The sequence below is a fragment of the Leptodactylus fuscus genome, chromosome 7 (genome assembly GCF_031893055.1).
Source record: "Leptodactylus fuscus isolate aLepFus1 chromosome 7, aLepFus1.hap2, whole genome shotgun sequence".
Classification (NCBI taxonomy): Eukaryota; Metazoa; Chordata; class Amphibia; order Anura; family Leptodactylidae; genus Leptodactylus; species Leptodactylus fuscus.
Genome location: NC_134271.1, coordinates 43,705,240 through 43,731,378, shown reverse-complemented (window position 1 = coordinate 43,731,378; position 26,139 = coordinate 43,705,240). Strand labels below are relative to the sequence as shown.

Sequence of the window (26,139 nt, the reverse complement as noted above, 5' to 3'; positions counted from 1 at the left end):
TTCAGTGGAATGTTTCACGACACTGAGCTCTGCATTCCTGTCTGCCCCTGACTCTATCCCTATGGCACGTGTTTAGTTTTTAAAGCAGTTTTCAGTTTTTGGTCACACCAATGTCTTTTTCCTGCATGTTCTAATTTTTTGTAGTTTCTGTCGAAAAGATCTCAAGTGGCCTCAGTTTATTTTTTAATCCTTTAAAAAAAAAAAATCTGTATAAATTATAAAATCCAACTTTTATCCTTTTGTCAAATTGCATTTCATAACAATGAGTGGATCATTCCTTCATGTTTTAGTTGTTTTTACAGCCTATATAATACATATAAAAAATAAATATGTCTAAAAATGTGATTGCGACCTGCTAATATTATGTATTGGAACATCAAATTTGTTAACTTTCTTAATAATATATTATTATTAATAATAATAATAATAATAATAATAATAATAATAATAATAATAATAATTTGTTTCTATAAACAATTTAAATTGTGTACATTATAAACTGAAAGGTAACCAATCTTAGTCTACTCATAAAGTAGACTTTTATTTCAAATCCAGCTTTTTTTCTAGTTTTACATTGTTCTGTAACTGAAATGTGTCTCTGTAACTGACTTTCAGCTTTTGATGTAGTTGGTTCAGTGAAAGTCAGAAATGGATTCACGAGATAAGAGATGTGCCAGTCCTTCCCTTGTATTGTTTGTACCCTGTTGATCCACTTCTGATTTGTTTTGTACAGCATTTGTAATTCCGAGCCTGAAAATGCATTTGTTTTAGAGACCCACAATATTAAAACATTGTTGTTTCTATATGATCTGTATTTTTTATTATTGTTACAAAGAAAAGTTATACAAAATAGGATGAAGTAATTTACAGTAAACATTAATAAAGTTCTTACCTTTGTAACATCCGTATGTAGCATATTAAATATAATTCTGAAAATTATCTGAATTATTATTACTAGTATTACTATTATAATTATTATTATTATATGATTATTATTATTATTATTATTATTATATTACTAATATTGTTATTTATTTTTATTGAACATTGTATTTATTTTTAATTATGCATGTGAAATCAAACTTTAATTGTAAAATATTTATTTCATAATATTAAATATAATAATAATAATAATAATAATAATAATAATAATAATAATAATAATAATAATGATAATAATATTTCACAGGTGATCGGTCTATTCTGATATCAACTACCATGAAGGTTAGGATAATCAGTGGTATAGCAGCCCCCCAGATAGGATAGCATGGAGAAATGAATTCTAAAAGATGAATATTTTAAAAATCAATAATTAAATATAAAACTAGTGGGTCATATTTTGCTACTATATATATATATATATATATATATATATATATATATATATATATATATATATATATATATATATATCAACAACAGGTCCGGGCACATATAGCAAATAATACGAATTTTACTGATACATTTCTATTCCAGTTTCATTTGAAAGCTTTCCATACTGCTTCACTTTTCTCACTTTAGTAAGATTCTAAGCTAGAAATAATAAGAACCCCCATAAGCTCTCCAGGTAACTGCTTACAATAACACTCACAGTCACAACTGTACTTATAGTCAACAGTAACACAATCTCCCTTGATGAGCTGATTCTTGGAAATGGTCCAAGATGGAAGAAATGAGTTCACACATAAATTATTAAGCAAATTGCCTCATTTGTGGTCAGGTGTATGTAATGAAGGGTTAGCGCCATCAACATCACAAAACAAAAGCCCCAAAATGTTATTCAATTAAGATATTATCAGGTTCACTCATTGCATGGGAAAACATGGTAAAAATTAGAAAGGTACATAATCATGGCTTATTTTTAAAAAACATTATTGTACATTTTACTTTGCAGATCCTCACATTTATATCATGATGTGCCAACAATGCAATGCCAATAGAGACCTTTGAAAACCCACAATATGTCTGATAGCATTGAATACAAGGATTCATCAATTAAAGAGAACCTTTCACCAACTCCAACTCTTCACCTTCTTCAATAGACACCGCTACACTGATTCTGATGCAGTTGGAATTTTTTGTCTAGCCCCTACCATTCCTGAGTAATTAGTGTTGTTACTTTCAGCATCCAATATGCTAATTTCGTGCTCTTCTGTCTGGTGGGCGATGCAACACTAACGTCTCCATCCCAGTCCCACCCACCTGACAATAGAGAGCCTAATTAGCATATTGGGGAGCTGAAACTTACAGCACTGATTGCTTAGGAAAAGTGGGGGCTAGAGAACAATTCTAACTGCCCTAGAATCAAAGGAGTGGCACTTGGTAAAGGATACAAAGAGCTGTAGCTTGTGGGAAGTTAATAGCAGTAGTGAATCATGGGAATCAGATAACCAAAACCAATGGATGAGACAAGAACGCAATCTGATCACAAGGTCATAGTCAGGATCAGGATTAGAGGTGGAAACACAATCAAAATAGCAACAGAAACAATATCCAAGCAAAGAATGGAATTTAATCTGCAGGTGAGAGCTCCTTAGAGGGCCAGCCCTGATGTAATAGCAAATAGACATGACCAGAAGAAGCAGGAAGCAGTGCCATGGAAGCATCACTTGAGCAGCTGCCTGCTGGAACTCACCTGGAACTGGGTGAGGTGAGTAACAACATGTGCTTTACGCAGTGGTGCAGCTAGGAATGGTGGGGCCCCAAGACAAATCTTTGACATGATCCCAGATTATAATGATTGGAGACTCAGGGCAAAATACAAACATAAAAAACAATGTTACTTAGGTCCCACTGTCTCTGGTGCACTCCCCGCTGATTTCATCCATCTTCAATGTTGGACCAGACATCACCCAGGTGCATAATGATGTAAGCCTGGCCCATATGATGTCTGTGACATTACCACACAGGCCCGTAGCCTGCCAGAGTGCAGGAGAGGTAAGTGATGGAATTTTTTATGTTGTCCCACCTGCCCTGGCTCAACGATCATTATACTCTGAACCCAGCCTTATTCCCATCTATACTGATTAGTACTTTTCTATAATGCCCTATACGACCCTGCTGATTCTTCTGGATACGGGAGTTTGATGAGAAGATTCCCCTCTATTTGTTCTGTGTTATCATGGGAGACATCAGAGCAGCCTAGTCTTCTTCATCTACCAGCTCAACTTACATTTAGAAACAGAGCACAAACCCTATCTAAAAGAAAGCATAACAACAAATGTCTGTCCTGTGTAAAGCAAATCACTACAACCACAAAGTATATACAGTATAAGAAACAAAACTATTAGAAAAAACACATTTCATCATTGTTATATGATTAACACAAATCATACAAATAAATATCATAAAAAGAGGGAGAAGACGCCACTAATGATGAAACGCTGGATAAGTCAAAAGTATGTAGTATACATATAGTAGAACTTACTTACCTTACTACGTTCCAAATTCAGCAATAATTCCAATATAAGACAGAAACTATAGTCAAACATTAAGGCCTAGGGGAAAAATCAGATATTATTATTGAACGCAATGAACAAAAAGAAGAGGGTATATAGGCCACAGCACCACACACCCCAATGCGCATTTCGCCTAATACTTTGTCGGTTTTTGACTGACCCAACATTGATCCATTTAAGGTGTCTTGTCTCTATTTATTTGTGTGATTTGTGGTGTCATGTAATAAAGTTACTCTTAGAAATTATGAATCAGTGCTCCTACATTTTTCAGACAGAATATCTCAGACATAATATCTTGGCAATATCAGAGGATATTCTTTAGTTTAAGCATTTACCCAGACTTTAATAGGCAATAGAAAGCTGCAGTGAAGACGATAGGTCCTCCTGACCTCCCTCGTACAGCTGCCCAGATTGCAACAATGGTATGTCTGCCCATGAATGGGCAGCATGGTGGCTCAATGATTAGCGCTGGAGTTCTGGGTTCAAATCCCACAAAGGACAACATCAGCAATGAGTTTGTATGTTCTCCCTGTGTTTGCGTGGGTTTCCTCTGGGCACTCCGGTTTCCTCCCACACTCTAAAGACATACTGACAGGGAATGTTGATTGTGAGCCCTATATGGGACAGTGACTATCAATGTCTGTAAAGTGCTGCGGAATATGATGGCGCTATATAAGTATAAAAAAAACAAAAAACTTTGCAAGTCTTCAATAGGTGATACCTTTTTTAATGGCTAACTCTGAGTATATAAGTAAGCATAATAGTAAATGAACTGTGCACGGTCCAGGTAACGTGGGAAATACATACTATAAGTCAATCTTAAACTGCATTGAAGAATATTGGTACATGAAAAAAAGATGCAAAGTTGTAAATTCTTATTCACATTTACTAAAGGAATGTTTAGAATTAGAGATGAGTGAGTACTGTTCGCATCAGCCGATCCGAACAGCACGTTCACCTAGAAATGAATGGACGTAGCCGGCACGCGGGGGGTTAAGCGGCCGGCCGCCGTCAAAGCGGAAGTACCAGGTGCATCCATTCATTTCTATGGAGCGTGCTGTTCGGATTGGCTGATCCGAACAGTACTCGCTCATCTCTATTTAGAATCTGTAATGTGCATTCTGAATACTACATCTATACAGTCCTATGAAAAAGTTTGGGCACCCCTATTAATCTTAATCATTTTTAGTTCTAAATATTTTGGTGTTTATAACAGCCATTTCAGTTTGATATATCTAATAACTGATGGACACAGTAATATTTCAGGATTGAAATGAGGTTTATTGTACTAACAGAAAATGTGCAATATGCATTAAACCAAAATTTGACTGGTGCAAAAGTATGGGCACCTCAACAGAAAAGTGACATTAATATTTAGTACATCCTCCTTTTGCAAAGATAACAGCCTCTAGTCGCTTCCTGTAGCTTTTAATCAGTTCCTGGTTCCTGGATAAAGGTATTTTGGACAAACAATTCAAGTTCAGTTAAGTTAGATGGTCGCCGAGCATGGACAGCCCGCTTCAAATCATCCCACAGATGTTCAATGATATTCAGGTCTGGGGACTGGGATGGCCATTCCAGAACATTGTAATTGTTCCTCTGCATGAATGCCTGAGTTGATTTGGAGCAGTGTTTTGGATCATTGTCTTGCTGAAATATCCATCCCCGGCGTAACTTCAACTTCGTCACTGATTCTTGAACATTATTCTCAAGAATCTGCTGATACTGAGTGGAATCCATGCGACTCTCAACTTTAACAAGATTCCCGATGCCGGCATTGGCCACACAGCCCCAAAGCATGATGGAACCTCCACCAAATTTTACAGTGGGTAGCATGTGTTTTTCTTGGAATGCTGTTTCTTTTTGGACGCCATGCATAACGCCTTTTTTTATAACCAAACAACTCAATTTTTGTTTCCAAAATGAAGCTGCCTTGTCCAAATGTGCTTTTTCATACCTCAGGCAACTCTATTTGTGGCGTACGTGCAGAAACGGCTTCTTTCTCATCACTCTCCCATACAGCTTCTATTTGTGCAAAGTGCGCTGTATAGTTGACCGATGCACAGTGACACCATCTGCAGCAAGATGATGCTGCAGCTCTTTGGAGGTGGTCTGTGGATTGTCCTTGACTGTTCTCACCATTCTTCTTCTCTGCCTTTCTGATATTTTTCTTGGCCTGCCACTTCTGGGCTTAACAAGAACTGTCCCTGTGGTCTTCCATTTCCTTACTATGTTCCTCACAGTGGAAACTGACAGGTTAAATCTCTGAGACAACTTTTTGTATCCTTCCCCTGAACAACTATGTTGAACAATCTTTGTTTTCAGATCATTTGAGAGTTGTTTTGAGTAGCCCATGATGCCACTCTTCAGAGGAGATTCAAATAGGAGATCAACTTGCAATTGGCCACCTTAAATACCTTTTCTTATGATTGGATACATCTGGCTATGAAGTTCAAAGCTCACTGAGGTTACAAAACCAATTTTGTGCTTCAGTAAGTCAGTAAAAAGTAGTTAGGGGAATTCAAATCAATAAAATGTTAAGGGTGCCCATACTTTTGCACTGGTCAAATTTTGGTTTAATGCATATTGCACATTTTCTGTTAGTACAATAAACCTCATTTCAATCCTGAAATATTACTGTGTCCATCAGTTATTAGATATATCAAACTGAAATGGCTGTTGCAAACACCAAAATATTTAGAACAAACAATGATTAAGATTAATAGGGGTGCCCAAACTTTTTCATAGGACTGTACCTTACTATTGGCCCATACTGTCAATCTCTATACTTCCAATATTACATTAACTCACTCAGAAGTGTTTCCACATGGATACCCTGACAATCCATGAGAAAACTACTGCTCAGGTCATGAGAGCATGCACCCAGAAAAGACCTGAAATGAGTTGTCATCATTCTGATTCTTAATTATATTAATTGTGAAGAATGAGAAGATTAAATAAAAGGAGAAAATAATTTATCAGATTATTCTGACAACAGCTGGATCCAGAAAAGTTCTCTCCCAGCTTAATTGTTGGCTGACAACTTGTTACTTGTCGAAAGGGCAAGATGGCAATAGGTACAGTCTGTGTGCTGTGGTGGAATCTGATCTGATATAAAACCGCACCTGTATGAGCTTTACATTCTCTTCTATATGAGGGAGAAGGACAGGTTTGATAGCAGATAACCTCATATCTATCCTATAGCATGTACAATACTACAACCCCAATTCCAAAAACGTTGGGACACTGTGTACAATGTAAAACAAGAATGTATCAATTTGGAAGTCTCATAAAACTAGATTTCATTTGCAATAGAACACAGAACAAACAAATTTATGGCAGCAACAATATAGTTGGGAGAAGCCATTGTGTGGCATCCCCTCTTCTATATACCACAGTCTGTAAATGTCTGAGAAGTGAGGACAGCAATCGCTGGAGTTTTGGGACAGAAATGTTTTCCCATTCCTAGCTTTTATAATGCGCCAAATGTTTCTATCTGTGAATGATCTGGACTGCAGGCAGGCCAGTTGGCCAGTTCACTACCCGGACTCTATGAAGCCATGCTGTTGTGATAGATGCATTATATGGTTTAGCATTGTCTTACTGAAATATGCAAGGCCTTCCTAAAAGACATGTTGTATGGATTGAAGGATATGTTGCTCTAAAACTTCCATATACTGCTCAGCATTGACAGTTCCTTTCAAGATGCCATGTCTTAGGCACTAATGCTACCTCAAACAATCAGAGATGCCGACTTTTGAGCTGTAAACTGCTAGAAAGCTGGATGGTTCCTCTCCCCTTGAGTTTGCAGGACACGTGTCCAGGGCCGCCGGTAGGCCAGTACTACTGGTACTGGTGTCAGGGGCCCGGCCAAATTGAAAAATGGGGGGGGCCCCGGTTTTGGCCCGCCACCGTGTGCCGGCCCCCTGGCGCCCGTAGCAGTCATTGTATGCCCTATTTCAACTCAGATCTGCATCCAGAGGACGCAGATCTGAGTTGAAGACATACGCGGCTGAAGCAAGGAGTTGACACAGGTCAGCTTCTCGCTTCACCGCTGCGCGCCTCTCTCCCTGACACATATGCAGCTGAAGCGAGGAGCTGACATGTGTCAGCTCCTCGCTTCGCCGCTGCTACTGGCTTGTAGACGCGATGTGATCACATCGCGTCTAAAAGCCAGTAGCCGGCGGCAGCGGCGAAGGGAGGAGCTGACACAGGTCAGCTCCTCGCTTCAGCCATCGCGTCTACAAGCCAGTAGCCGGCGGCGAAGCGAGGAGCTGACACAGGTCAGCTCCTTGCTTCGCCGCTGCGCGCCTCTCTCGCTGTCACATATGCGGCTGAAGCGAGGAGCTGACCTGTGTCAGCTCCTCGCTTCGCCGCCTCCGCTACTGGCTTGTAGACGCGATGTGATGACGTCACATCGCATCTATAACTGTGCGCCAGTGAGAGAGAGGCGCGCAGAGAGCTGCGAGGGAACGAAGGAGAAGGTAAGTCAGTCAGTGTAATGTGGAACATGAAACTGGGGGCAGAGAGAGGACGGCATGACACTGGGGGCAGAGATGGAGAGGACGGCATGACAATGGGGGCAGAGATGGAGGGACATGAATATGGGGCAGAGATGGAGGGGACATGAATATGGGGGCAGAGATGGAGAGGACGACATGACAATGGGGGCAGAGATGGAGGGACATGAATATGGGGCAGAGATGGAGGGGACATGAATATGGGGGCAGAGATGGATAGGACGGCATGACAATGGGGGCAGAGATGGAGGGACATGAATATGGAGGCAGAGATGGAGGGGACATGAATATGGGGGCAGAGATGGAGAGGACGGCATGACAATGGGGGCAGAGATGGAGGGACATGAATATGGGGGCAGAGATGGAGGGGACATGAATATGGGGGTAGAGATGGAGGGGACATGAATATGGGGGCAGAGATGGAGGGGACATGAATATGGGGGCAGAAATGGAAGGGACATGAATATGGGGGCAGAGATGGAGAGGACGGCATGACAATGGGGGCAGAGATGGAGGGACATGAATATGGGGGCAGAGATGGAGGGCATGAATCTGGGGGTAGAGATGGAGGGGACATGAAACTGGGGGCAGAGATGGAGGGGAGGAACATGAAACTGGGGGCAGAAATGGATGGGCGGACATGAATCTGGGGGCAGAGATTGGGTGGGAGACATGAAACTGGGTGCAGATGAAGGGTGTATATGAAGCTGGGGGAGAGATAGAGGGGGGACATATAATTTACGGGTGACTGTAGGAGGATTATACTGTGTGCGGGCACCTGAAAAATTTATGAGAATGGGTGGAGTCAACATAACGGTGGGTGGGGCTAAATTTGCCGCGGCGCGCACATTTTGTCCCTCTTTTGGTTCTTCAAAAGTTGGGAGGTATGGGTACAGGGGGCAGTGGAAAGATGTTAGAAGGTGGACAGGGGGGAAGGGGGATTGTTGGGGCATCGGGTGTGTGGCACTGCGGAGAGGGAACTGGGGCCTGATTAAGCCTTGTAAAGCTGCTAAATAAAGGTAAATGTAATATTGGTATGTCGCAAAATAAAGTAGTTTTAAAATGGCGGCAGCGGGGGGGGGGGGGGGGCAGACACTTAGGCTGTATGGGGCCCCAAAATTCCTGATGGCGGCCCTGCACGTGTCCATGATTTTTATAAAGATTTTCACATTCGGATTCATTTGACCACAGAACAGTTTTCCATTTTGCCTTAGTCCATTGTTAATGAGCTTTACTCTAGAGAAGGCAGCATTTCTGGATTGTGTTGATATATGGCTTCTTCTTTGCGTGATACAGCTTTAAGTTACATTTTTGGATTGCATGGTGAACTTTATTTACAGATAATGATTACTGAACATATTCCTGAGCCTGTGCAGTTATTTGCATTACTATTTCATGCCTGTTCTAATACAGTGCCACCTGAGTGCCCATAGATCACAAGCATCCAAAATTGACCATCAGTATTGCTACTTGTGCACATTTCTCTAGATTCTCTGAATCTTTTGATATTATGTACTGTAAATGGTGGAATATTCAAACTCTTTTCAATTGTACACGGAGGAAACTTGTGAAACTGGTGAACTTATGACCATCTTTGCTTCTTAGTCACTCTGCCTATCTAGCAGACTCTTTTTCTACATAGTCATGTGATTTGAAGTTGAAAAGTGAGTTGAAAATTGTCCCTCTGGCAGCTTTTCCTTAGTACAGGAGCCTGCACACGGAGTTACGCTCCGCTCATTCTGAACGTAAAACTCGTTCAGAATGAGCGCGTAAAAAACAGATTCCATTGATTTCTATGGATGCTGGCATACATGCGCGTATCACATTGAAAACAATAGGGAAAAACTCTCCCATTGATTTCAATGGGTAGCGCACGTATGCCGGCACCTATAGAAATCAATTGGATCTGTTTTTTACGCGCTCATTCTGGACAAGTTTTACGTTCAGAATGAGCGGAGCGTAACTCCGTGTGCAGGCTCCCTACCACTTAATTTTCCAGTATTTTATTAACCAAGTTTTTTGAGATGTGTTGCAGCCACCTCAATTTCTAAAGGAGTTAGCAAAATGAAATGGCAAAATGTCTAACTTTCAACTAAATAGCCTTGAAAGGGGTTTTCATGCAAAGCAAAGTAAAGGCATATTTTGCAGATCAGTGGGGGTCCAACCACTCAGAGAATAACTGATCAGAAGAATGAGAAAATTGCACCCCCATTCTGAATTGAGTGGTATTCGGACAGTGTATTTGAAATAAATGGAATGAAATAAATGGAACAACCATAGCTCCATTACGAATCGGGTCAAAAGTCCCTTTATAAGACCTCCACTGATCTGAAAATACCCCCTATCCTAGGGATAAGGGCCCGTGCACATAGAGTTTACGTGCGCGCATTTTAGCACAATACACGTGTATAGCATACACGTGTAAAAATAGCAGTCCCATTGACTTCAAAAGAATTTTTTACACGTGTAAAAAACACGTAAAATAACGTGCCAAAAAACGCAACACATTTTTTGACGCATTTTTTACGCGTGTAAAAAATTCCATTGAAGTCAATGGGACTGCTATTTTTACATCTGTATTCTATACACGTGTATTATGCTAAAATACACACATGTAAACTACGTGTGCATGGGCCCTTAGGAATAACTTGTTTGTGGTAAAACCCCTATAAGTTCAATTTAAATATCTGAAATAGGGTCATAGCACTCCCCAATATTGATAGCCTTTTTAAGATAAGATAAGATAAGATAAGATAAGATAATCCTTTAATAGTCCCACAGTGGGGAAATTTCAGCATGTTACAACAGCATAGTAATACAGATACAGGATAATACACAGTAATATCTTACAGACGTAGACGCACATATGCTGAGAAGAGAAGATATACTAGGAGTCCATAGCAGCTAAGGAACAGAAGAGAAAGAAGACTTCATAGTCATAATCATTAGTTTTCTGTGCGGAGTGATCTTCACTTGGTCTGATGTAGATTATACAGCCTGATCGCGGTTGGAAGAAAGGACCTGCGATAGCGCTCCTTCTCACACTTGGGGTGAAGCAGACGGTCACTTCCAGTGCTGCCAAGTCCCATCAAGGTCCCATACATGGGGTGGGATTTGTTCTCCCACATGGAGGTCACCATGGACAGTATCCTTCTGTCACCCACCACCTGTACTGGGTCCAGGGGGCTCCCATTAGTGTAATGAAGGAGGAAGCACAGCATATAAGGAAACCAAGCTTCTGTCTGTGGGACTTTCAGCAGGAGGTGCACCATTTTAGCTTCTCCCAAAGCTCCCAATAAGAAGACAGCACTGCTTCACCTCACCAGAGACTGTACAGGGAGCAGTCACAGTGCTGCCACACCTTGTACAGTTTAAGAACAAAAAGGGAATCAAGTAAGGTGCGGAACAGATCTTATTTGCCATACAGAGAGTTGGTTTGGCGACTCACTCGCTAGAGGTTGCACACCCCAGCTGGTCCCTTTATAAAAAGTGGGACCAGCATTGTCCCTATATATTGTATTTGTATAAATATTTATATTAATAAACCAATTGACTACCTTGTACTGAAATGCAATGTGTACATGAAGTGATCCCATTATTCAAATACATTTCTTTATGGATTCACAATACAAGTCACGTCACACACCTAGAAGTGTTGCTGACATCTTCCACAGTATGCTGTGTGTCCAGGTGTCCATAAAACATACAAGTTTCACCCAATAAAATACACCAAAGTCTCCAGGTGTACCAAGGTGTGCAGAAAGTATTCCTTCCATTTCTTTTTTTGTCCAGGTTTGTACAAGGTGGGTACATGCTGCTTCAAAATGCAGAGAAGGTAGGGATGGTCCATGTAACCAGGGCATAGTCTGAGGGTTACAGCTACTAGTGTGGTCCTGCTGCAGCTGCTGCTCATGCTAAGACTGTCGCTGTATGGTGTAACTGGAATAAGGCTGTAGCCTCATCCTCACATACTTCTGTGTAGGTGAAAGACCAAATAGTTTCACCTGCATATCACTACAGGTTGTGCAGTTTTGCTGTTACCACACTGTTTGTAATGATATCCTGCTGAAACTAATGGGTGAAACACTGACGTCTGGGGACAGGATGCGTCTATAGCTATCCCAGGTAACACCTTAGGGTGCCATTACACAAAAGCATGTTTGTGTTAAAATAACACATTTTAAAAACCACATCATGTGTTTAACCCTTTCCCAAAATCTTCCATATTATTATAGTGGATGTCTGACAGAAAGACACATTCTATCTAGAGATGAGAGAGTAGCAAAATATTCGATATTCGTTATTCATTTTGAGTAGACCCTCAATATTTGACTATTCGACCGAATATCGAATCCCATTATAGTCTAGGGGGAAAAAATGCTTATTTCAGGGGAAACCCAAATTCGACTGAGGATACTCACCAAGTCCACAATGACACCCCAGGAAATTATGCCCACACCTCTGGAATGCAACTGGGACAGCAGGGAAGCATGCCTGGGGGCATCTAACATGCCCAAGTCCCAGTATTACCCCACTATCACAACCTATCAACTAGACACTCCAAACTCAATATGGAAAGTGGAAAAATACTTGGAAACCTTCTTTCCTCTACATTAGCATGGACAGAAACACAAATTTTAAGCTAAAGAAACATTAGCATGCACCCCTTTCCCTTTAAATCATGTTGCCCATGACAACCACAGATGGCATAGGCAATGGGAAATCCAACAGCCTCCCCCCTTAACTGTCATTGTTTATGTGTGTGTGTGTGATGTGGTGAGACCTCCCAAAATTACTTTTCTGGCCCTTTACGTAAGCCCTTCCAAATTAAGTTAGAGGTCCTTAAGCTGAGCCATACTAAAATTTACTTTTCAGGCCCTTGGGGTTAGCCTTCCCAAACTTAGCTTTGCGCCCTTGGGGTGAGTTGAGCCTTTTAAAAGCAGAGTATTAGGCCCTTGAAGTCAGTTGAGCTTTGTACCAGTAGAGTATTCGCCCCTTAAAGTGAGTTGAGCCTTGTACCAGGAGACTTTTAGGCCCTTAAAGTGAGTTGAGCCTTGGTGGAGTGGTCATATAGTGCTTGTATCATAAAAAAATTGAGTTGAGCCTTGCACCAGCAGAGTTTTAGACCCTTTGGTTGAGTTGAGCCTTGCACCAGCAGTGTTTTTGGCCCTTGAGGTGAGTTGAGCCTTTTACCAGCAGTGTTTTAGGCCCTTTGGGTGAGTTAATCCTTGTACCAGCAGTGTTTTTGGCCCTTGAGGTGAGTTGAGCCTTTTACCAGCAGTTTTTTTTTTTTGGCCCTTGGGGTGATTTGAGCCTTGTACCAACAGTGTTTTAGTTTTTGGCCCTTGGGGTGAGTTGAGCCTTTAAAAAGCAGAGTTTTCGTTATTGGCCTTTTGGGTGAGTTGAGTCTTTAACCAGTAGTGTTTTATACCCTTTGGGTGAATTGAGCCTTTAACCAGCAGAGTTTTTGGCCCTTGAGGTGAGCCCTAAAAAATTATTTTTCAGGCCCTTGGGGTGATCCCTAAAACATTAATTTTCAGGCCCTTGGGGTGAGCACTAAAAAAATATTTTTCAGGCCCTTGGGGTAAGCCCTAAAACATTATTTATAAGGCCCTTGGGGTGAGCCTTAATGGGGTTATATTAATTAGTTTTTAGCGGTGATGGTGGTGGTGTTGGAGGAGGAGGACGAGGAACTTGTGAGCTGGCACAGAAACATGGAACTGTGTCTTTTCATTAATACTGTTGATGGGACATGCTGGTTTGCGGGTCCACAACCACTACATTGCCAGGAGAGGCAGACTGTTGTGTTACTACACGCCTGGAGGTAGTGGCTGACTGGCTGGTGCAAATGCCGCTGGAAGCAATATCCGCTATCCACTGTGACATCAGTTCCTGGTGCTCAGGCCTCATCAGCAGGGTAGCCTGCACCCTGCTTGACGTTGTGGATGAAGGCACTGCTGGCTGCCCCTCTCCAATAGCCATTGGATCTGCAGTAGCTTGACTGCGGCCTGGATCCCCAGCTGGATTTCCACGTCCCTGTCCTTGTCCCCGTCCCTTTGTGATGCCCTGATGCATTTTTAGATGTGTACAGGTGATGACGCTATTAATCTTTCTTCTCATCCCTATGGGACAGGTATATAGTGTATACCACTTGTAATGAATTTGAGCCCTAAAAAAGGGCTTTTGTGAAATTTTGGCAGGTTGAGTGTATATATATGGTTGAGTATATACACTCTTCCTGCAGTGTAGCTCTGAAAAGAGCCGTTTGCTTTCAGCTTTCCTGCCTAGCAGAAGCTAATCCCCATCTGACCCTCACTATGATATCTCTCCCTATCTCACCAAACCGGATCTGACACGAATATGGCTGCCACTATTCTTATAAATCTGAGGTCACCTGATTTAGCGAGCCAATGACTTTCCTATTTTTTTCCGATGCCTACATTTTCCTGCTTCTTGTCTCACCTCCCCAGCACAGTTATTGGTGAAAAAAAAAAAGCATCAGGGAAGGTGGGAGGGGATACAAATTTTTACTGCGTTTACCACGTGGTATTCGATCAAAATTAGGGTTGAACCGATCTTGACTTTTCAGGATCGATTTTAAAATCCAATTTCCGATCATTTTTCATTCGAACCCGATCTCGATCCCAATTCCGATCCCAATGCAAGTCAATGGGATTTTTTTATTAATCGGAGATCGGATTTTAAAAGCAATCCTATTCACTATACAGCATGGAATCTAACAATTGTTAGAATCCACGCTGTGTAGTGAATCACTAAAGTAGCCAGAGGATTTTTTTTAAATCCTCTGGCTACTTAGTCCCCCCTGGTGTCCACTTACCTCCAGAGATGGCTGGTCCGGTGCCCGGTGCCTTCCTTCATTCTTCGCCTCGCTGCTGCTCCACGCTGCTCTTCTCCCTTCGCTGCCCCCTCCCTGCCAGGTTAGGAGAGTGTAGGCGGGTTAGGAGAGTGTGGGCGGGTACTGGGAGGGGAGACGTCACGTCTCCCCACCCTGTACCCGCCCACACTCTCCTAAGCCACAGGCCCCGCCTACCTAGCGCTTTAAACATTAACCTGGGAGGCGGGGTAGTGAGGCAAGAAGAAGGAGGGCACCGGAGCAGCCATCTCTAGAGGTAAGTAGCTGCTAGAGATGTTTAGTTTAGCCTCCCATTCAAATGAATGGAGGCAGCTGGCGCACAGGGGGTTATGGCTGTGTGCCGGCTGCTTCCATTCACTCCTATGGAACTGCAGCGGAGCAGGCTAAGCAAAGCATTATGGGAAAAGATCACCGATCTCGATCCCACATAAAAAGATCATGTTCGGAATTCCAATGGCGATCGTGAAATTTTCTCGATCGCCGATCGGAATCCAATCTTTTCCGAACACGATCGCTCAACGCTAGTGATCAGGGTTAAGCTGCTAAAGGCTGATCACTTTATTGCTGCTGAACTGCAATATCGAACATAGTCCTTAGACAATAGTTGTTTTTTGGGGGGTGGGAGGGATATCATCGCTGATCGGAATCCGATACCTTAATATTCGATCAAATACGTAGTCAATCGAACGGTATTTGCTCATCCCTAGTCCTATCAAATTGCAAGTCTGCCATCCATGTGTTGTCCATTTTTCATGAATTGAAGGTAAAACACACTAATTTTGTTACAAAATGGTTGTGTTATTGAAAACAGATCAAGGACAGAAAACATCCATAAAACCAATGAGACCGCGTGCTTTTTGTGCAAAACACAGACAACACATAGTATGTGTGTGAATAAGGAAAAACATTAAGTAAAAACACAATATGCATGTGTTTATGAAAATATTCAAAAATGTATGTGTAGTATCACCCTAGAGGGCATAAGTTAGTAGGTTGTACATATTCGTTTCCTAGGAAGATGGTGTTGGGGATGAAGAACAGGTCAGTAACTGCACACAAGAGGTATAAATATTACATAAGCAATGCAATAAGTCATGTTACAATCCACTTCTATATGTGCTGAAATCTATTTCCATGATATGGATGGTGCATACCTTTAGCTGATCGCATGTGCAAATGCCCTCTCCTTCCTTCTACATGGGATGGCTTATGTGCAGTGTATAACTGTACATTTTACTGACCAATGTCACTGTGTAATAGTTGACCAACAGACAAGGCGCTTTATGAGATCATTGTCCTTGACTGCTAAGTAGCTTCTATGTCACATATGCAGTGTTCTGTCTATGCAAAAGCACTGTGAATCTGAGATAATGGCAATAGCTTGTAGTAACGTACACAGGTTATTGAGAACTCATATACACAGGTAAACAGACTGTCAATTACATTGCTTAGCAAGTGCGCTGCGGCCATACCAACATCTCAACAGCTTCTACTCCCATCTAGTGTATCTATATCTCTATCCTCATAAATTGTAAGCCCTTCCGGGCAGTGCCTGCTGTCCCGCTGTACCAGATGGTCACTGTTAGTATTGTAATTGTGGTGTGTACTTTGTGTTTTGTATGTAAACTCTCAAACATATAGCACCAGGGGGAATATATAATAATATACAGCACCGTGGAATTAATATAATAATGTACAGCACCATGGAATTAATATAATAATGTACAGCACCGTGGAATTAATATAATAATGTACAGCATCATGGAATTAATATAATAATGTACAGCCCCATGGAATTACATAATAATGTACAGCACCATGGAATTAATGTAATAATGTACAGCACCATGGAATTGCATAATAATGTGCAGCACCATGGAATTAATATAATAATGTACAGCACATGAAATTACATAATAATGTACAGCACATGAAATTATATAATGTACAGCACCATGGAATTATATAATAATGTACAGCACATGAAATTATATAATGTACAGCACCATGGAATTAATATAATAATGTACAGCACCATGGAATTAATATGATAATGTACAGCACCATGGAATTAATATAATAATGTACAGCACCATGGAATTACATAATGTACAGCACCATAGAATTATATAATAATGTACAGCACCATGGAATTACATAATAATGTACAGCACCATGGAATTAATATAATAATGTACAGCACCATGAAATTATATAATAATGTACAGCACCATGAAATTATATAATAATGTACAGCACATGAAATTATATAATGTACAGCACCATGGAATTACATAATGCTTGCTCTTCCCTGCCTTCATCTTCTTATCTTCCTGTGGGCTGTGTTCAAATCCCGCAGTAGCGTTCCCTCCAAGGCCATTTTTGTTAATGGAAGTTTGGAGCGCCCACAGAAAGATAAGAAGATGTAGGCGGGGAAGAGAAAGCCTAGGAGTACGTCGCTGGAAGAAGACACCAGCAGAAGGCGGGACCGAGGAGGACGTTGACCAGTGCATGAACCGTCCAGCGGTTTTTAGTGTATTAGTTTAAAATGGAAGGGGGGTTAAAATAATATTAGCGGGGACCCTGACGAAGCCATCCATGGTGAAACGCACGTCGGGCGTTCCGGTCTTTGGTAGGCATATTTATTATTATTTTTGCAATATATTGTGTTCAAAGTCTTTCATTTGTTAATCTTTGTGTCATGCCTTACTTGTAATGTCTTTTCAGCCTTGCACTCACTTCATTACTTAGCTACCATGCTTCCACTTGTGTATATGGCTACATATGTGTATTCCCTTATGCACTTACACTGAGTTCTATCTCTATTTAGGGGTATTGCTACCATATTTATTTCTATTTTTATGCATATACTTTTCAGCTAGCTGACACATTATAATAATATTATTGTTTTATACACTTTGTTACACTTTTGCATGTTTATATTTTACTGTTCACTGTTAATTGGTCAAAAACAGCTGATCATGCCAACACAGTTTGCCCAAAATATCCACTACGATGGATCTGTCATAAATGAACATTAGCAGCTTTAAATTACTTAAACCTGAGCCAAAATGGCAAAAATCTGCCATTTTGACCTACAAAAATCTAATGGCCATCTTAAGAAATCCTATAAAATAATGTATTAAAGTTTGGCAGAGGGGGGTGTATCAGTGACTTATACTTAGCAGTGATATTTAATATAGGGGAATATACTCATGTATTTACTTAATGATCGGCTGCGTCTATGATATACAGTATAATATTGGTACATGGGTATATTTAGCAAACTGTTGTAGCAACAAAGGAAGATGCTCACGGATAACTATTCATCTGAATTCAGATATAACTAATAAACATTTGACATAACTTGGGTTTTAATGATATATGGAGTGTAAAAAAAATCTCCCTTTCACAGCTCGGTTCCACAGAACATATTTGCAAAGCATTTCACAGACAAAGTGAAACATTCTGAAGTGCTATCTGTCACGTCTGTGAAACTGGAAGCCAGTTTACAGCAATTTAATTAGAAATGCTGCCCCAGAAACCGAATGTAATGAATTACTTATATATAAGTAAAGATATCAATATTTGATAAGAAGTGTAAATGCTACCTGCATTTTCATTGCTTTCTGTGAGGTCTTCAAGATCAGAAAGAGATAAAAAACACTCAATAATGAAATAGTTAAAGTAACAAGACAAGGTTACATTTCTGCTGAGAATAATGTGACAATGAAGATCCTTCATTATTAAAGGGCCATTACACCAAGATATGTTTTAAACATGTTAAGAAGTTAGTATTGGATAAACCCGACTGCAAATTTTCCATAAAACCACTGAATAGAAGTTACAAAGATTTTACGTGTACTGTAATTTAGATGCAAGAATACTAGTCATGCCATTCGATATTAAATAAGAACTCTTGCTATAAGCAACTTATTTCTATTGCTTATTTACTGTAACACCAATTTATTCCACTGTGTGCTCTGCAGAGATTGTTACCACCATGCAAACCAGTCCCAGTCCCTAATGGTGCTTACAATCTGATCCCATTATCTCATACACACATACCCTAAGGCTAGGTTCACAATAGCGCTGCTGTCCGCCCCCGGGGTGTTAATAAATGTTGCTCACATTTTGTTGTAAGGGCCATTAGTGACAGCATACTTTTTTAGTGTAAAAGTTCTATCTTGTTCCCAAGAAAACTTTTAATCACAATGCCAATGACCTATTTGGTAGTCATACCTGACAGATCATCTATATAGTGCTGCTCCCTAATATAAAGATTCACAGATTATATTTTTATTTTTATAATTTTTTTTTTTACATTTTTCTTTTTAAATCATTTTATCATTTTAACAACAACAATCCATGGCTATCCATGGCCAACAAAAGTCTAATAAGGCGACAAAAGGAGGGGTTTGGAGGAAGAGGGTAGTGGAGGGGAGTAGGTCCCTAACTTATTATTTAGGACTCCTTCTGCAGGGAGACATTTGCCCAATCCACGTGCAATACAAAAATAGGCGCAAGTCACGTTTATAAAATCGTTCTAAGGCCAGCTGCAGAAATGTAAAAAAATTGTAATTTAAAAGTGTAGGAAGCGGGGTTGAGCAACGACAGGTAAGTGACCAAAGAGGACCCAACTGGGTGTCAAAGTAATCTGCTGTTTGATGTCCGTGAGTAAAGAATAGGACTCTGTTCCAAAATAACTGGATCACCGCTCAAGTCCATAGGCAGTGACATATGTCAGCCAACTGGAGAAAGCAGGAGTTGGTACCTTCCCTATGAGCAGTGGTAACAGGTGAAAAAAATCTGCTTTGGAATAAGCTGGTTAAGGTCAGGGCCCCACAGTGTGAAAATGCAGCAGTTTGTCCATGGTAAAAATGCAACATTTTGGCTATGGCGGAATCGTTGTTGGAAAAAAAACTTACATTTTACAGTACCTGCAAAGTGGATGGGATTTTGGATAATCTAATTGACACTTTGCAAAAAAAAAAAAAAAAATCCGTTGTGGGAGAAACTGCCTTTTCAAAAACGCTTGCATTTTTGAAAATCGCAACATGTCAATTATACCTACCCAAACCCTGGCATTTAATATATAGGTATAACAGAGGCAAAAAGTCGACAAAACATTGCAGAAAAAACATGATGTATTTCCGCTGCACTTTTTTCTGCACCATTTTTATGCTGAAAAAATGAGGTGCAAAAAACCCCAGGAAATTGTATAGAGCGCTACTGGGGAAGGAGGCAACACAAAAAGTAACTTTAGGCTGGAAGGCAGTGTTTATTCAGTTTCAATGACAGTGGAGACAAGGCTACACGTTTAGACACCGGGCAAGTGTCTTCTATATATACTTCTATAGGCCACTATAATATTAACAGACAAATACTAAAATTAACATCAATAATCAAAACATGATAAAACTTAATTGGTATATAAATAAATACATGCATAGATAAATAGATAGACAAAACGGTGGTAATGATCATAATAAGAAGTCACATAATAGATATCAAATATTATGTATAAGGGGGTATGTTTGACTCAGCAGGCTCTAAATAAAGACAAAAAAAGGGAAGGGATTTAGAATAAATTTTGGTGGTGTAGACTCCCTTTAAATAACACTGATACGCAATTTTTCAACTTTTTTCTGTGGTTTTCAAATGAATAGGTATATCTGAATGGATTTTTTCCGCAGATTCTGAAAATGATCTTCAGATTTCCGTATCACGTCAGGTTTTTTCAAAAATGATGGAAATGGGAAAATTGAAAGCAACGTAATTTTTTAATGACATTGCTATATGACAACGTTTGTAAAGTGTGAAAATGTTCTCCGGAGGGATGGAATGATTGTGTAAGGAATAGATAAACATAAATACATATTTAAAAGCAAACATACCAAACATACCTAACATACTGTCCGGTTGGTACGTCCCATCACTTGTATCACCGTCTGAATCGGTGTCTGTTGAGGGCTTGACATTGGACGGGGATGGCACAAGGATGTATTCGCTATGGGGCACTGGTCTTATGGCAGATGGGATATTGAGATACACAATGTTACACTTACTGGTTCTGGTATGGCCCACGATTTTCACTGTGCAGAAATAGTAGTCGTCACTGGGTACACCGAATGGCATTGATGCCCTTTTTGCACTTTTCCAGTTCCTCAACCCCTCCACACATGCACGGCACACTTTGTGAGGCGACCAAACTTTGTCCTGATGTGCTAGTTTAATCCCGAAGTATTGGAACTAAGCATTTTTCACGAAAGGCGTAATATTTTGCCTTCGTTTTTTTTCCTGTCATATAACAGCCACATATGTAGCAGAATACGTCTGGATGATTAACACAACCACGTGAAGCCATTGCACACACCACAAAGAAACAACCAAACGCAACCAGTCCCTTCTTCGCACTGACTAGATCTCCCCAGAATGGCGCCACGTGACGAATAGAAAGAAGGGAGTGATGGCGTGAGGTATGAGTCATACTGCCGTGCCAAGATAACATTCTCTCATTCTCCGTTTTTGTTAGTGCAGCAAATCATGACGTCATACAGATAAATAAGTTGCATTTCCATTGTTGTATTTATTCAAACAAGTTTTGCGGAAACTTATACAATCAAAAGTTCACACAGTGCCGACAAAGCCTTGATCGACTCAAACAAGATATTAAGCACTATATACCAAAAAATAATAATATATAAAACTTAATAAAAGACAATTACGCGTCTTCTAACAGGCCTTATTCAGAATAGTTTACATTATTTATTTTTTTTTACATAAAAAAATATTTACAATATTTGAATAAAGTCTGTCAGATGACGTGTAATTGTCTTTCATTAAGTTTTATATACACTATATACCAAAAATAATTTTTTGGTATATAGTGCTTAATATCTTGTTTGAGTATGTATTTATGTTTATCTATCCCTTACACAATCATTCCGTCCCTCCAGATAAGATTTTCACAAGATACAAACGTTGTCATATATCAATTATTATGGTTTTTTTTTTAATTTTCACATTTCCACCATATGTGAGAAAACCTGACGTGATACGTAATTTAGAAGGTCATTTTCAGAATCTGGGCAAAAAAACCTTTCCGATACACCTATTCATTTCAAAACAACAAAACCTTGTGTATCAGTGTAATCATTACCATAGATATAACTATTATAAGGGAGTAAATATTGCTTGTGGAAGTAAATTACTTCTACAGCATGTAAATATATGTACATACTCTGGACCCAGCAAGGAAAACATTGTAAGTAAGTCATGCTAGTTTAGTTATTACTGTTCATCAAATAATGCTGATCAAACAATTTATTATTCTCTCACCTTTACAATATCAGAAAAGTTCCCCTCAGTTCTATGACTTATTCTGCCTGAAGGATTTACAGTATAGACATCAAATATTTTTAATTCAAAAGATGTGAAGCTGCCATTACATAAAAAAAAAATAACAAAAGACTCTTTCTATCTGAAGCAATTGACAAAAAAAATCTTCAAAGGTTTTCTACATGATTTTCAAAGCCAATCTCCAGATAGATATCAAACAAAAATGTAATCCACAGCGACTAAGCAGTCAGAAAATTGTTGGGAAAATAAAGTTAATCAATACAGTGTCAAGAGCCTGAAATGGAAAATATTGAATATTCATTTCTTAGTTTCACAAAGGATTACCAGTAAAACCATTAGCATGGGGTAGTTCTTACATTACTATCTGATAAGCTTCTAGTTCACTTTGTATAAGTCTGTGATTTTATTTATAAATGTCATATATCTTTATGATTGTCCTACATAGATAGATAGATAGATAGATAGATAGATAGATAGATAGATAGATAGGAGCTAGATAGATAGATAGATAGATAGATAGATAGATAGGAGATAGATAGATAGATAGATAGATAGATAGATAGATAGATAGATAGATTAGACTAGTCAAAAAGAATAAAATAAAACTAAAACAAAACACCCCACACTCAAATAATGATCTCTCGCTAATGGGAAAAGGAAGGTAAACATTAAGAGGAATATGTAGAAATTAGAGATGAGCGAGTAGTGTTCGATCGAGTAGATGTTCGATCGAATACTACGGTATTCGAAATACTCGTACTCGATCAAACACTACTAGCTGTTCAAAGTTTAAGGTTTGATGCAGAACCAGCATTGATTGGCAGAATGTATAGCAGAATGTATAGCATCAACGCTGGTTCTTCTCTTACCTTTAGAAGTCTTCTCCGTGTAGCGTCCCCGCGACGTCTTCCGGCTGGAATTCACTCTGCTTAGGCATCCGGCCTAGGCAGATCTGACTGCGCATTCGCGGGCTTGCTCTCGCATGCTCAGTCGGCTCTGCCTAGGCCCCGATGCCTAGGCAGAGATAATTCCAGCTGGAAGAAGACGCGGGACGCTGCGCCGGGAGAAGACTTCAAGGAGAATCCAGCCCGACCATCACTCGTGGACTTGGTAAGTATATTTTATTGAATTTTGTGTACCCCTGAAATGAGCATTTCCCCCCCATAGACTATAATGGGGTTCGAAGTCCGTTTAAACAGTCGAACAGTGTACGGCTGTTCGAATCGGATTTCGAACCTCGGACATTTTAGTGTTCGCTCATCTCTAGTAGAAATCCAAGAATAAATTAAAATCCAAGCTCAAGAAGAAGAAGAACCTATGAGGACCTTTCATGAGTTGGGGCACATGTGGTTTTATATACCGCTAGAAAGCCAACAGTGCACTGGTGAAGATCTATCGGTGACGTTACTGTAGCTCTTCAATGTCAGAACGGTGTTTCTGATAGTCAGTCGACTTTCTAGCGGTGTATTAAACCGCATGTGCCCCAAATGGTGTAAGGTCCTCTTTAAATGTTCAGTATACTACGTCTCCTGATCTGAGAAAGGGGTCTTTTAAACCCCCAACAAACGTTATCTTGGACGTATTTTTTCAGTAACAACCAATGATATGCTATTCAAAAATATCTGTCAGTTTATGTTGTATAAATTTGTTTGAAGAAAGTGAGAATCCTAGTATTTTCCATATTAAGCCTGTGAGCTAGGATTTAAGTATACTGTACATATCCTTGGCTGGTCCAGGAGCGGTTCACCAGTGATGATGCTTCCTTCTTATCCTACATTTACTCATGCTGATACAGTGGTAGTGTCTTCACACAACTCATCCTGATGAGCAATGTTAAGGGAAATAAAGTCATATTGTTATTTGGGGTCATTCCTGTAAAAAAAAATAAAAAAATTATAGGTTCCAAAACAGGGAGTGCTTTTTTTTTCAGCTTTTCCCTTCTTTCTAGAAATCTAAGATATTTCAAGCAACATTTGAGTTTCTGGTAACATGTATGCCATTAGTAGTTTTTGTACTACAGTTTATTAACCTTTTTGGATCCTATCTGTGTTCCTATATTCTTTCCCTTGTTTCTCTATTGAATCCAGAATCCTGATTCACACAGATTGCAGTTCTACCTGTATTATATCCATAGATATCATCAGTTTGACACAGTTGGAATTGAGATATTAATATGCAGCTATCCCCACTAAAGACTTATTCCTAATACAGTACTTATTCAGTTTTGGGGACACCAAGTCTAATAGATTGAAACAGCCCTAATGCTGAAGCATTTACTGCGCTTATCTGACTGTCTCAAAACACTATAGTTAAATTTTTTTTTAAAAAAAGCGTAATCCTATAGTTTCCATTAATAGGGGCCCTAGGGACTTGACGATAAACCTTGGTTCAGAAGTTATCCGTTTCCACAAAGTCAGATTCCCAATTTGTACATAACTTAGGGTCTTCAGAGACAATCGAATAATTTAGAATTATTTTATACTATCTAGATAGATCTCACTGTCTATTTGAAGTTTTCAAAATAACATTTCAAATACCTTCAGACTTTACCAAAACCCTATTTTCTCTTCTTAAATAAATACAAGACTAAAGTTTTTAGACCTAGCAAGCTTTGGTGTTGGTGGTATTAGAGGCAGCTTTGGCAGAAATGTTTCCAGCACTGCTGGTAGTAGCAGTACCTTTACCTGTGTGGATCTTGTTGTACATTACCAAATGGCAAATCCATGGCTCTGTGCAAGATTTTCAAGGGGAAAGTAGGACCATGCAAGTACATCAAAAGATATCAGCAGCTCATTTGGCAAAATAGAATTGGAAATTGCAAGTGAGCACTACACCTCAATTGTTTTATGGGTGAAAGGTGAAGTTTGGCCATGCACTTTTACAGTTAATGAGCCTGGATCAGAGAAGCCACAATGGGTTACTCTGCAGTATCTAGAAGCAAATATCCCACTGGATGTCTCCCTGCCAATTACAACTGTAAAGTGCCAGTGACAATAGCACCGCAGTTGGGTAAAATAGCACATTGTCCCCTTTAAAGAGCTAGAAATAGGTCTGTTAGATGAACCCTGACATAATCCTAAATTCGAGGGGCTCGACAAGACATTGATCCCTAAGCTGAAACCCCCTCCCCATCCCTGCTTATTTGCCTAGATAACAGATGACAACTGGGAGGCAAAACCCTACCTAGATATAGGTGATGGCACAGAACACAGACAAGACAAACAACAACAAAAGGAGGTCAGCTAGCCAGGGGTTTGAGCAATGCAGTACAGAATCAAAATCCAAGAGAACAGTCAAAGGTAAAGTCAGAGGTCAGGAATAAGAATTAAGGTAGCAAATCATCAAGAGTAAATAGCCAGCAAGCACAAAGCAATAGAAAGCACCAATGTGATTGTGAACCAACAATAAATAAGAAGGAAGAACCCCTCCTAATCTTGATTGGAAGATAGGCTTTCAACACAGGTAAGGCTAAAATTAACTAGTATAGAGGTAAAGAGAAACCAAGGTGAAGGAGATGGGTGTTAAATGGCGGTAAATCAATTACTGAGGTGAGGGAATAGGACAGTGTTCAGACAGAGCAGCAAAAACCCAAAACAAGAAATCAAAACTAAACATGCCTTTTGCACTGCAGCATGTAAGAGAAGGCACAGAAGTTCGAACAGGTGCGGATGTAACATTCATGCATCTCTAGTAGGGGTGTCCCAAATAATTTTTTCCACAGGTGCCTCATGTATATCTATGATGTGTTATATTCACCTATCGACATTACACATACACCTTTATACTTGTACTTACTTAAAGAAAACCTATCACCAGGTCTCTAAAGCTTTAGGATATCCCTCATGTGATAGGTGTTATCACCCCCAGCATTTGGTGTATTGTTTATACAAATCTGTTTCTGTTTCTGTTTCAAAGATGTAAACCC

The 26,139-nt window shown here is 39.8% G+C and overlaps 1 long non-coding RNA gene across 1 annotated transcript in view; it reads left to right on the top strand.

Moving 5' to 3' along the window:
* LOC142213541 (uncharacterized) overlaps positions 1–25,565 on the top strand; it is a 781,216-nt gene extending 755,651 nt beyond the window's left edge. The window contains exon 3 of the long non-coding RNA XR_012717235.1: positions 25,520–25,565. This is a non-coding gene — a long non-coding RNA (uncharacterized LOC142213541). The remainder of the gene's footprint in view (positions 1–25,519) is intronic.
* The last annotated feature ends 574 nt before the right edge of the window (positions 25,566–26,139 follow it).